A 13,846-nucleotide genomic window follows, 5' to 3' on the forward strand; every position below is an offset into this window, starting at 1 on the left:
CACACACACACACACACACACACACACACACGCATACCATCTGCTAGGATTCTTGGAAGCACTTCCTTTGTTGTTCTTAGCAGAAACCTCTATTAATCTGGAACCATAAAACAACCGGGTGCAGTGGTGGCTGCACTGTAAATAGTACAGAAAAATGTTCTTAACAGTTCTCTACTTCTTCACATGAATGCACGAGCTTATATGTGTATTAAAATTCATTTAGTTTATCTTACTGTGAGTTTTTAAACTAAAGAAAAACCCTCCTAAATTAATATTACAACAGTTGAGACTTCATTGTGTTTCTGCTAACACTCATATCCAGTGACCCCCGTCAACTTACATACTTTTTCATGATAATCATAATTCTTTTTTATTGATCACTTCTCTTGGGGGTTATAAATAAAGACATCCTCTTAAAACTGATAAGCAGGTGATTTTAAACAAGGATAAAAAGACAGGATTGGGGAAAGATCTTATACCAACCATTACTCTAAAATAGTTACTGTTAGAAAGGGTAGCCTGGACTTTTAGGCTAGATCCCACATCCCACAAGACACACTACCCTGCAGATTTTTCTGGGACCAGAGACTTAAGAAGCAGTCTGACAACTCTCAGTTTATAGTACCTAACTCCTCTATACTCCTTGTCACACACACTATGCTGAACTGAGTGATCTAAAAACCTTGGAAATAAACATTTTCAATTCCCTGAAAAGCATACTGGATTCCTCAGAGTGAGCCACTTGTGATGGGTCACTGATCAGTGGTGGCTCTGACTTAGGGATGGTAAGTCTGGATCTGATTCAGCTCCTGAGACACCTGGTTGGAGGCGATAATAGGGTCAGAACTCCAAAGTTCTTTAAGGTCTCATCAAATATAGAGAAACTAACATAGCAACCAATCAAAATTGCACTAATGTCACTGCTTTGACCACTACCAATCATATCAGAGATTACCTAGCCCTTCTGAAAAAGTACCCAGCCCTGCATAAAAAGGGGCCTGCAAGCACCCCTGGTTGTTACCATTTTGGTGAATTGCTGACTGACACTCGAAGGCTGGTATTGTCTACAGATTAAACGTTCCTTGCCTTTGCACACTATCTGAGTCTGGGGTCTTCCTTCAGTGATTCTTGAACCCTAACAGAACTAAGTTATATGATGAGAAACTTTTCATGCCCTAAAGTGTTATAAAGAATCAGATTTGTCTCTGCTCTGGGGATTGTTCCACGACTCTCCTGAGGGATTTCTGGGAATTGTTCTGAAGGGAAGAGGCTCCTCTGCCCCACCACTTCTTTTTTTTCTTTTTCTTTTTCTTTTTCTTTTTCTTTTTCTTTTTCTTTTTCTTTTTCTTTTTCTTTTTCTTTCTTTCTTTTTTTTTTTTTTTTTTTTTTTTTTTTTTGGTTTTTCGAGACAGGGTTTCTCTGTATAGCCCTGGCTGTCCTGGAACTCACTTTGTAGACCAGACAGACTGGCCTTGAACTCAGAAATATGCCTGCCTCTGCCTCCCGAGTGCTGGGATTAAAGGCGTGTGCCACTACACCTGGCTTGTCCCACCACTTCTGTTTCCCTATTTTGCTCTCTCCTTCTTAGTTTTAATGAAGATTCTCTCCAAGCTTTGAAGGGAAGCCACATCTACCCTGCCTTAAGAGACTATGATGGTTGGATCTCCATACACTGTATTGTTTCTATGTGGTGTGCTCTCGAACAAGTCATGGCACAGTCATGGACAGGAGGCCCATCATTCTAATGAACCTCACAGAAGAGCAGTGTGTCACCTCTCTTTCCAAAGCAACCACTACTGCCCATCTCTTACTTCATGTCTAACACCAAAATGACTCTCTGAGCAAATCAATCCTTTGATTACCCTCTGAATGTATTGCCAGGTAAATTTGTGTTCAGTCTGAACGGCTCATCATCCTGGGGCTATTTGTAGATATCAACTGCATGCAAATAATGAGGCTTATTCATCATCCAGTTGTCCAGGAAGACTTGTTGTAAAAGAGAAAAGAATTGGTGGATATCTGGCATTGCAGTTTTATTTTTAAAGGATAAAGAAAATTCCGACCCATTGTGGAGCTCATTGGCAGCATGAGCTAATCTTCTTAACAAATAAAATAAATCATTCCACTTTACTTAGCCCTGCAGGGAATATAGAACCTTCTAGTTTACTACTGAGCATTTTCAAGTACAGCAAACTTCAGATTCCTTTACTAATTGTTACAAATTGTCAAGTGGAAGGAACTGATTCTACCCCCTCATGCTACCTAAACTACACAAAGGTTTTCTATGGAGTCTAGGTACTTGGATGAAGAATAAATTATTTCTGGGATCTCAGTGGGAGTTTGGGATTCAAGTGGAAGTACTTGTGCCACCAGGTCACAGCAGTGCATTGAACTTAATTCTGTGTTTCTTCAAGCTGAAGATACTGAGACCTGAAGCGGGGATAAATGACATCTCCCATTTGGTTGTTATTGTCTGTGTTGTATATCCCGTAGAAAGCTGGTTACAGGATTCCTCCTGGAAACCGAAACTGCAGAGTCCAAGACTCCAAAATGAAATAGTCTTTGTAGGTAACCCACACACACCTTCCTGTATACTCTAAATCAGGAAATAACAGAATATTCTTTATAATACTAAATACGAGGCAAAGGTTGCTGGCTGTTACACTGAACTGTTTAGAGAATAACAAGATGAAAAGGTATCAGATCTGGAAAACTGAGGCGAGAGCCCTGTTTCAGGCCAATGAGGTACGGGGTGAGACCTTGTGCAAAAAAGCCAACCAGATGAGGAAGAGGAAGGGAAAAAAGAAAGGAAGAAAGAAAGGAAAAGAAGGAGGGAAGGAAGGAAGGAAGGAAGGAAGGAAGGAAGGAAGGAAGGAAGGAAGGAAGGAAGGAAGGAAGGAAGAAAACCTGTATATGTTCAGCACATGAATGTATTTGATACTTGGTCACCTGAATAAAGAAATTTAGGACCCAGAGACACAGAGGACCAGCTAAGCATGCAAGTAAGCTACAGAGACCAGGTAAAACCTTTCAGGGTGAGACACACACTGCTCCCTTTTTTTTTAAAATTCTTCTTTTAACACTCAGGGACAAGATTGTCTTCAAATCCAAATGGCCTCAGAGATTTGATCATAAATTAAAATACCCAATAAGGCGCAGCCCACCCGGAAAGCAGACAGGTCAGGCTGGGTTTTCTTTGCTGGTTGGATTTGTTGGCTCTGGGGGCTCAGACATGCCTTATGTTCGATGAACTTCAGAACTGGGCTGCCAAGAAAACTGTGAAATCCTCAGTACCCCAAATCCCCAAGCCAAGAGAGACAACCACGTGACCAAGCTGCCTTAGGAAAGCGAAGTTTTAAGCTAGATTAGTGACTTCTAAATTAGAGCCTCTCCCACATGACAGGCTGCCATGCTTCTCCTATTCCTTAACAGTATGAGGAAAGCATAAGCGATAGACATGACTTTCCATAATTTAAATTTATTCCATTTTAATTATATGTTATATTTGCAGTGCATTTCCTTTATTTGTAACCCCACATTCTTGCTAGTAGCTAGAAATTTATTTTTCACTTGTCTTAAATAAAAAAAAATTAGTGCCTCACTATCAATCTTAATTTCTTTTTTAAAGTTTTAATGGGCCTTGAAATCTAAAATTCTGGGAACCATTGGTCTAGATAATCTTCATTCAGCTGCCTGTCCTTAGGTCACATAAAGAAAAAAATGCTTTCCCCACAGGCTAAGGAAGATAAAAGATCAACTAAAATTCATTGCCCACCACACTATGCCAATGGTTTATGCATATGAAACATTTGATTTAATTTTTTGCAACTATCCTAAGACAAAGATGCCCGGTTACAGTAGGTAGTGTTACCAGCTATGGGGATCCTGGCCAAGTGTCTCTCAGTTCTTGGGCTCACATAGGTTTGCAAGAGAAACAAGGTAACCTTAGAACAAAGCAGCAGTGCAGGTTGTAGAGGGTACACAGTCAAGATTGACAGAGGGCTGCCTGAGATAGAAAATTCAGGGCCTTGATCATTGTTTGGGGTTTCCTCTTATGGGGTTCACGTGAAAGTGCAATTAACTACTCAAGTGTGTAGTTTGGGTGGTTCATTTTTTCCTACTAGGCATGTCCATTCCCACAGTGCATCTGATTTTAATAATATGCACATCCAATTATACATAGGCATGAAATGATAGAGAATACAGTTTTGCCTACTGACCATGCACTCAAAACCCTTTCAGAGTATAGAGGCCCTTTTATTTTTCATACTTTCATACAAACCTATACTGGGGGGAATATTCCAGCCACTCTCTGTGGGATTCTATAAGTAACTTGTTTGGTTGTTTTTGGTTTTGTTTTTTCCCTTTTTTATTGGTTATTTTATTTATTTACATTTCAAGTGTTATCCCCCTTCCCAGTTTCCCCTCCACAAACCTCCTATCCCTCCCCCTTCCCCTGCCTCTATGAGGGTGCTCCCCCACCCATCCACCTACTCCTCCCTCAGCTCCCTACATTCCCCTGCCCTGGGTCATTGACCCTCCCCTGAGTCAAGGGGCTCCCCTCCCACTGTACCTTAGTTACTTTTCTACTGCTGTGGCAAAGCACTGTGACCAGGGCAATTTATAAAAGAAAGCATGCAATGTGGGAGCTCACAGTTCCAAAGGGTTAGAGTTCAGACCCATCATGACCAAGGCTCAGTAGCAGGCAGACAGAACTCTGGAGCAGTAGCTGAGAATTTATGTCTGACTACAAGCAAGAGGCAGAAAGAAAGAAAAAGGCTGGCCCTGATTGAAGCCTTTGAAACCTTAAAGCCCACCACCAGTGACACACTGCTTCCAATAAGGCCACACCCCCTAATCCTTCCCAAATAGTTCCACCAAACATTCAAATATATCAGCCTATAGGGGCCATTCTCATTCAAACCACCACTTCCTCCTAAGAAAATCAGCAACAAATGGTGTTCCCAAGGAGGTTGCATGCAAAAAAAAAAAACCACTTAACCTTTTAAATGCATCTTTTTTTTTTTTTCAGGAAATCTAGGCTAGAGTAGTGGATAGCTGGGGCATGGTGATACAAACAAACAGACAAACAGACATGTCAAATGGAAGCTAGCAACGCCAGTGGGATTTTGAGATGCAGAGCACCTCAATCAGGCAGTATTCAGAGTTAATCAGAGACCATTTGTCCAACCGGCCCAATGTTCTCAGCTCAACAATCCAGCCCTGTCTCCTGCCTTTCCCATGATATCTCCGCTGCACTTGTGATTTGCAAAATCGGTTCTGCACATGAGCTAAATAGTGTGGGAGCAGAAATCAGCACTGAGGCAGTGGTGATGGATAATTGCAGAATGGGGAAAACTGCTCCTGATTGAGACACTCTCAATTTTTATTTTGGATTCAAAATCAAGGGCAAGAGGATAGCTGTACTGTAGGCCCATTTGAAACTAGAGGCCTTGAATCTGAACCCTAAGCTGGGTAAGTGGCATTGTCATTTTGATGCTATTTTTCACAGATAGCACAAGATACCTTTCTAGATAGTAATATAATTTTTTCCTTGCAGGAATAATAGAGGGAGGAATAAGTCACTTTGACTTGGATACAATAAGGAGATTAAATCACTTTTAAGTTACCAGAGGTAGTTTTGCTTTTATGGGAATAGAATAAAGTAGAGGGTCCCCAGAGATAATCAGCTAGCATGTTATAAAGTGTGTCTCCCTTAGAATGCATAGGTCCTAATCTTCCAGTGCTGTTTAAAGATGAGACCTTTGAGGGACTGTTAGATTTAGAAGAGAACATGAGAGTGAGACCCTTGAGAGGATTAGTGTATTTATAAGATACAAGTGGGGGTTGGCTAACTCAGTTGGTCAGAACACAGTGCGAAGAAAGAGAGAGATCATCTTTAAGCCAGGAAGAGTAGCCTCATCAGAAACTAACCAGGCTGGCACCTCCCCTTACTCACAGCCACTTGAAAATTTGCCACCCAGCCCATGGCAATTTTCTTAGAGCAGCCAGAGCCAAGGCAGAGTCATGTGACTGCTCTTCCACCTATGAAAAGATTGCTCAATTTAAAAGGGAAGCAGATGTAACCAGGATGTTTTGTTTGGTGTCTGAAAGGCAGTAAGTACAGGGCCCTCAGATATTTGAGTCTCTGGACAGCAAGGGGAAGGCAGGCCATATTGGAATAGCCACCAACCAGATTCTGGCTCAGTGCATGTAAAGTGGAACTCCAGTAAGTCAGGTGCCGTCTCTCATGACCACAGGCAGCATGAACGCATTGGGTCCATTTTGGAAAGATGGAAACTGGACTATTGATGGCTTATCCTGGTGTGAGTGGGTCAGCCTGAAGCCCAACAATCAAAAGTACTGGTAGTCAGCAACTGCCCGTGGCAGTATGGTGGTAGAGGACAGCCAGGTCATTTACAATTAGATGTGGCTGGCTCCTCACATGTCCTGTGTTGCCTACAGCATGGGATAATTCAATGGCAGAAAAATCGAAAGGGCTATAATAGATTTGTTGCTCATTTGGCATCGGAGATCCTAGACTGCTTTGTGGTTTTCCCTGGGAGGAAAAGAGAAGCTGTGTGCCCAGATTTGCACTCTGAGTTTATTCAGAGTTTGTAAGAGAAGTAGAGAAGCATGACTTCTTTTGACATAACAACCTAGTGTTATTCGGCTCTGAGATCTGGAAATTCCATAGAAAAGGAGTACTACACCATGTCTAAGAACATGGGCCTCTGGGCCTGGTACCTCATCACCTAGATGCAGACTCCAGCCTTGCCAGCTTGCCATCTGTGTGACATTCAGCAAGCTCCTCTCTATGAGCCTCATTTCTCACATGAATGCAATTGCAATGTCTTCCTTCAGGAGTAACAGTGAGGATTATTTATAAAGAACCTGAAACTGTATCTGCACAAATAGTCCATTATTATCCCAAAGATCAACAAGTACATTTCCGAGACCACAAATCAACTTGCCCGCATTGCTCTTGAGAAGCATATTAAGGGGTCAAGAGGCTGGGGCTGTGGTGGCTCACATCCTTAATCCCAGCACTTGAGAGGCAGAGGCAGGCAGATTTCTGAGTTTGAGGCCAGCCTGGTCTACAGAGTGAGTTCCGGGACAGACATGACTATACAGAGAAGCCCTGTCTTGAAAACAAACAAACAAAAAAAGGGGGGGGCGGTCAGAGGCATAGCTCAGTGGTAGAGTACTTGATTGACATATACAAGTCACTGGGTTCTATCCCCAGCACTTCAATAGAAAAATGCCCATTAAAGTCACCAACTGGTCCAGGATCCTAAGGACTACCCCAGTTTTGTTCCTGAAAGTCCTACATGCAATAAACCTAGGTGGTATTGATTACAAAGAGGGAGACAAAGTGGCATCAATTGGTCAAGGCACTTACTGTAGAAGAGATATTCATTTGGAAGGATATGAAGTTACATTGAACATGAGACTCTCAATGCCGGTGCTCCAGGTGTGAGCACCAGTTGGTCTGGTACATCTATGTAATCTCCAGCACGGTTTTGGTTTGGTGGCCCGAATCTTCCAAGCATGCTTTGAATCCTCTAGGGAAACAGAAACAACACAGCTGTGGTCTTTGCGAACCTGCTCTCGTGAGCTGCAAGTGGGTTCTGATATTTGCAGACTACAATTCTGAATAATCGTCTAAGATTGCATTTGCAGGTCATTCGTCTCCAAGGAGCCTGGTGTTCTTGGCAGTCATGATTTAATTAATCCCACACTGTCTCTGGGCAGAACAAGAAGGCAGGTGTGATCATCTCTGGTTTTGCCCATTACATGACTTGGAGGGGTGCCTGCTTCTGAGGGGCCTTGGAAAGAGATGTTCCGCTATGATAATGGGTTGTATTTGATTCCTATCCTTTCCAATGGTTCTTGCACTGGGTGTGACTGTAGGGAACCTAAGTGAAAAAAAAAAGTGTATTCTCCATATAAACATTCGATCTCTCTGTGCTCTCACATGGTCAACTTATGACCCGTAGAGAACGCACTCAACAACCCCATTCACTGGTCAGCAGGGCAGAGCTCCTGCAGCCAGAAGCAGCATTCCTTGTTTAACCCTCACACTAAACATGTATGGCAGTGCCTTCTGTGACTTGCAGATTGACTAAGCCATGGATCCATAAATAAGAAATATCATAATGTTACACTCTGGCCTTGAAGAGTTAAATGAGAGAAGTGAAATTTATTTCTCCGCTGGAAGAGATGAGCTGATAAAGATGCTAAAAAGGAATAAATAATACTATGGCAAAAATAGCAAGCACTCATTGAGTACCCAGCTCCATTCTAAATAGTGTGTGTGTGTGTGTGTGTGTGTGTGTGTGTGTGTGTAGGAGAGAGACATAGACAGAGAGAGAGAGAATGAGTTATTAAGTCCTCACTAATAAGTCAGAAATTCATTTTTCAAGGGAGGAAACAGAGATGCGGAAATGTAGTCTGATGAATGTTATAGAACTAACAAGAGTCAGAGATGGCTTCCAAGACTTCAGGCTTAGCCACGGTGTTGGAAGCCCAGCAAATGCAGAATATTCATTAGCCCAGCAATTTCAGATCTTCATATATATCCAAGGGAGATGAATCAGTATCTGGGAAAGACATCTGCATTCTCACATCGATTGTATCACTGCTCATGATAGCCAAGATCTGAAAACAAACCAAGCATCCATGGGTGGGGAGTGAGTAAGAACATGTGATATGTATTCATTGGAATACTGGTTGGCTTCAATACTCGGGGAAATTCTGTCATTTGAAACATAATTAATGAACCCGCATGGCATTATATTTGTCAAATAAGTAAGCTATATGTCATATTCCTATCCTTGTGACATAAACATTATCTGCTTGTAGGAAGGGTTTGTTTCCTCTCACAGTTTCAGAAGTCATAGTTTATAGGTACTAGGCCCAGTCATTTAACATGATGACAGCATATGGCAGAGGTTATGAAGAGAGAAGAGAGAAGAGATGAGGGGCCAGGAGGGTAATTCCACCTAGGACCGACCTCCTAAGTTTCTACCATTTCTCAGTAATGCCATCAGCCGGGGTAGGGGAGAGGAGATGCTTGCCACAGAAGAACTTTGGGCAGTATTAAAGATGCAAGCTTGCACAACGCAGGAAAATACTATGTGATCTTGTGCATATGTGGCATAAGAAAGTCAAACCTAGCCAGATGCAGGTACACATGTTTACTTGTTATAGTCTCATCTACTCTGGGGGCTGAGATGGAAGTTTTTCCTCTCAGAAAGATAAAAACAGCAACAACAGCAAAAAGAAAGAAAGAAAAAGAAAGATAAAATAACACAAGGAAAAGAAAGTTAAACTCATAGCCTGGGGAAGAAAACTGATGTTTCCAGGGGACTGAGGAGGGTTGTTGGGGGCAGGGATAAGAAGTTAGGCAAGGAACAAAAGGCTCAGGTAGACGTGAAGGGCTCTCAACTGCATGGAGATGATGGGAAGTGATGCTATATGGCAATTTTGCAATTTGTTGAGAGTAAGTTACAGAGGCAACAATGTGAGGTGATGAACACATAGTGACGGATGATGGACACGTTGTAATGGACATGTGGTGGTGGATACATGGTGATGGACATGTGGTGATGGACATGTAGTGATGGACAGGTGGTGATGGTCCTGTGGTGGTAGACACACACGGTGGTGGACATGTGGTACTAGGCATGTGTGGTGATGGACATGTGGTGATGGACACATAGTGATGGATGATGGACACATGGTGATGGATATGTGGTGATGGACATGTGGTGATGAACATGTGGTGATGGACAGGTGGTGATGGACCTGTGGTGGTAGACACGCGGTGATGGACATGTAGTGGTAGGCATGTGTGGTAAAGGACACGAGGTGGTGGAAACGTGGTGGTAGGCATGTGTGTGATGGACACGTGGTGATGGACATGTGGTGATGGACCTGTGGTGGTGGACACATGGTGATGGACATGTGGTGATGGACAGGTAGTGATGGATCTGTGGTGGTGGACATGTGGTGATGAACATGTACTGGTAGGCATGCGTGGTGATGGACACGTGACAGTAAACACGTGGTGGTGGACACATGATGGACACATGGTGATGGATATGTAGTGATGGACACGTGGTGGTGGACATGTGTGTGATGGATACGTGGTGGACACATGGTGATGGACACATGGTGGTGGACATGTGGTAGTGGACACGTGATGGACACATGGTGATGGCATGTGTGTGATGGACATGTCGTGATGGACATGTTAATTAGCTTGATTGTGATAATCATTTCATAGTGTGTACATATATCAAAGCATCACACTGTATGAAATATATATATATGTGTATATATATATATATATATATTCAGTATTTGTAAATTATACCTCAAGTAAACTGGAAAATAACACTTAAGAAGATAAGTAGTTCCTCCTTATTAAGTGAAACTCGGATCCTGCCCAGTGATGGGTCCACTCATCTGGTGTTTAGATGGATTCATCTCCACTAAGGGCTGGCAATGGCTGTAAATGGTAAATTTTAAACTCTAACCTTCAGCTTCTTTTCTAAGAACAATGGGCCAATCAGCAGCTTTGGAGTGGGATGGTTCTTGGTTTAACTTGTTTCCCTTTCTTTCTTTCTTTCTTTCTNTCTNCCTTTCTCTCTCTCTCTCTCTCTCTCTCTCTCTCTCTCTCTCTCTCTCTCTCTCTTCCTTTCTTTGCTTTGCTTTACTTTTCTTGAAAGCTAGATTTTTAATTTTTCCATGTAGTATATTCTGCCTGTGGTTTTCCCTCCTCCAACCTCTCCCATGCCCCCTTCCATCCAGATCCACACCCTTTCTGTCTCGCCTTAGAACACAAACAAGCGCCTAAGGCATAGCAATAATAAAAACCAAGAGAAAATGAACTGGAATAAGACAATGCAAAGAGAAGAAAAAGAGCCCAAAGAAAAAAACGCAAACAGACGGAGAGACACAAACAGGAATACCATAAAACATAACTCGAAGTTATAATAAATGCACAAAAAAACCTATAAAGTTTTAAAAAAATAACAACATAAAATTATGAGACAAAGAATTCCATAGATGCCATTGAGTTTGTGTTGTGTTAGCCATGCACTGCTAGTGGTTTGTTGCCCCGGTGAGATTCCCTTGGAGAAATCTGAACACTAATTGTTCATTTGCAAGTGGTTCTCAGTTGGGGATGGCTTTAAAGTTAGGGATGGGGCATGTGTCTACTTCTCCTCTAAGCTCTGGGAACTCACCCGGTGCAGACCCCTGCAGGCCCTGTGCATGTTCCCTCATCTCTGTGAGTTCATATGCACATCAGTTGTGCTGTGCTTAGATGACCCTGTTTCTTTGGTGCCTTCCATCCCCTCTGGCTCTTACACTCTTTCTGCCTCCTCTTTCTCTTCTCAGAGCCATGAGGGGGGGCAGGAACTTAATGGAGGCATCCCATTTAGGACTGAGTATTCCAAGATCTCTCACTCTGCACATTGTCTGGCTGTGGCTCTCTGTATTTGTTCCTTGCTATTGCAGGAAGAAGCGTCTCTGGTGATGGCTGAGCAAGGCTCTGATCTATAAATTCCTGAATACAGCAAAATACAACTAGGAGTTACTTTATTGCTATATTAAGAGTCAGGTGTTGGTTCCATCCCATGGAGTGGGCCTTGAATTAAATCAGATCTTGGTTGGTTACCTCTGCAAGGTTTGTGTAGCTATTGTACCAGCACATCTTGCAGATGCAGAGAGGTCACCATTGTAGACCAAAGGGTCTAAGGCAGAGTTTGTCCTTTGGTATCAAGCAGGGTGCCTTCCAGTTTTGTGAACATGATCCCATAAGAGTGAAGGCTCTAAGTAGCAGCAGTTAGATTTCTCTGTGTTCAAAGAGTTGTTTAGGCAATATGACCTGACTGTTATTAACTTGTTTCTTCAGGTATCCCTCAGGCCAATAGAAGGTCAACATCACTTGTCTATTACTTTAAGGGTGCCATGATTTGCTCAAGTGAAGACAATCACTGCCATCATGAACTGAGATTGGATACAGAACCCAGGTGAGTTCACTGTGCAAGCTGGGGAAGGCTATTTCATTTTTGTAGCATTTTGCAAATAGTTTCAAGGGATCTAGCGGCTATTGGGGTCTGGATCAAACCAAGGCCAGTACACCTCTACCTACCGGGACTGCAGCCATGCTTATAAGTTACTGTGAACACGGTGCATTTAGAGATAGTGAGAGTTATTTTGTGATAATCTTGATATGTTAGGGGGTGGCTTCCTCAGTGAGATCTTGAATCAAGCCCCGTGGGCAGTTTCAATCAGTGTACGCTTTTGTAAACCTCTTGAAGCTGCTTCCCTTGCCTTGGGTGAGAACAATTCAACACTTTTTTATTTCACTTTTGCCTTTGGAACCGCAGCCAGCTTAGAATGGCATATCATATGCCAATTTGGACATTCCCCTTAGGCAGTTTTGAAAGAATTGAGAATCATCAAACCCCAATCTTATTTAAGCTGCCTTTACCTGCCTCAGCTTCCCCAGAGACTCTCCCACATGCAGCCTCTGCCCTGCCTCCCAGTTCCCTGACAGATTGATAAATGTACAGGATCAGCCAGAACACCAAACCTGCTTAAGACACAGGGCCCCTCCTTTGTCTATGCAGGATTCTTCTGGGATAGTTACTTGAGCTTTGTGCTGAAACCTGAGTAGCTGCCTAACTCCACCCAAATCCTTTGAGTCCATCACTTCCTCTGAGTTCTCGAAGAAGACCTCGTCTCTCCAGAGGCCTGTAGGTGCCCCTCACCCCATTCACTCAGTTGCAGACACACAGGTGCCAAATGCTGCTGACAAAACTGCATTACATAAGGTAAACCAAGTCTTGCCTTAGGAAGATGGTCCACAGCTTCTCCTCATTTATACCGCTGTAGCAAGATCATAGACAGAAATTGATAAGGATCAGAAATTTGTCTGACTCCTGGTTTTCAAGGTTGAAAAGTCTAAGACTAAGCGGCTACATTCATGAGGGCTTTGTCCCTTGGCAGAAGGAATAACATGAGAGGGGCAGGGAGGAGACAGACAGACAGACAGCAGACAAACATAGATATAGATATAGATATAGATATAGATATAGATATAGATATAGATATAGNATATAGATATAGATATAGATATAGATATAGATATAGATATAGATATAGATATAGATATAGATATAGATATAGATATAGATGATATAGATATAGATGATATAGATATAGATGATATAGATATAGATATAGATGATATAGATATAGATATAGATGATATAGATATAGATGATATAGATGATATAGATATAGATATATATAGAGAATACTATTACAATGAACAGTCTTCCTGATACTATCCACCTTAAAAAGTCCCACCTCTCAACACCGTTTCATTGAGAATTTAGTTTCCAACATTCATTTTGAAGGACACATTCAAGCAACCGCAAGTACTCTAATACTGGGTTGTGAAGGCTGTGTCAGTCAAGCAAACATCAGGCAGGATGAGGAGGATCAGCATGCAGGTCGTGGAACACAATGGAATTTCCCCCCATATCTGTTCCCAGCTGGGACTCTATCACCTAAAAAGAACTACCACCCCTCCTGCCTTGAAACATACCCCAGGGTCCTGTCACAGTATAAAGGCAGACACCATCCTCCCATTCAACGACTGCAAAGAGTGTCAGGAAGGCAACAGCTGAGCATTAAATGAGTTGAAGGGTCTATGTGGCTGCTCAGCTCCCATACCTAAGAAGGCTGCCCTGGCACCATCTGAATGCATCTGAAGGTCTCACCTCACTCAGGTCCTTTGGTTGGCTCAACTCAGTGTTCTTGC

The sequence above is a fragment of the Mus caroli genome, chromosome 16 (genome assembly GCF_900094665.2).
Source record: "Mus caroli chromosome 16, CAROLI_EIJ_v1.1, whole genome shotgun sequence".
Taxonomy (NCBI): Eukaryota; Metazoa; Chordata; class Mammalia; order Rodentia; family Muridae; genus Mus; species Mus caroli.